Source organism: Meleagris gallopavo, chromosome 1 (genome assembly GCF_000146605.3).
Source record: "Meleagris gallopavo isolate NT-WF06-2002-E0010 breed Aviagen turkey brand Nicholas breeding stock chromosome 1, Turkey_5.1, whole genome shotgun sequence".
In the NCBI taxonomy this organism is placed as follows: Eukaryota; Metazoa; Chordata; class Aves; order Galliformes; family Phasianidae; genus Meleagris; species Meleagris gallopavo.
In genome coordinates this window covers 46,200,881-46,201,324 of record NC_015011.2, presented here as the reverse complement: position 1 = coordinate 46,201,324, position 444 = coordinate 46,200,881, and positions in this window count along the sequence as shown.

Sequence of the window (444 nt, the reverse complement as noted above, 5' to 3'; positions counted from 1 at the left end):
CCTCGCGCTACGCACCGCCAGTGTGCTGTAGGGTTTTTTTTCTGAATACCACTGCCCACAGGGTAATGCCTCATTCCTGCCTTGACCACCCCAAAGCTGGGCAGGAAGCCTCTGGCCAGTCCTTCCACTGAGTTCGCTGCCTTTAGAAAAGGCTGCTGTCATTACTGCCTGGTCTAGGAGCTGGCTGCAGTCCCATCCCCTCAGTTCCTCAGCAAAACAAAAGTAAGACTACTTCCCTGATACCCTCCCCTACCCCATGTACGGGTGATACTGAGCACCTCAGCCTCAGGTTGAATGCTGATAAGGCTTCTGACAATTCAAAGAACGAGAGGGGCTCAGCAAGAGGCTTTTATTTCCAGCCACCTCCATTGGAATGTCACTCACTTATCTGCTCTACTGCACAAATACACTCTAACTTCAGAAACAGGTTTTTTTTTTTGTTTT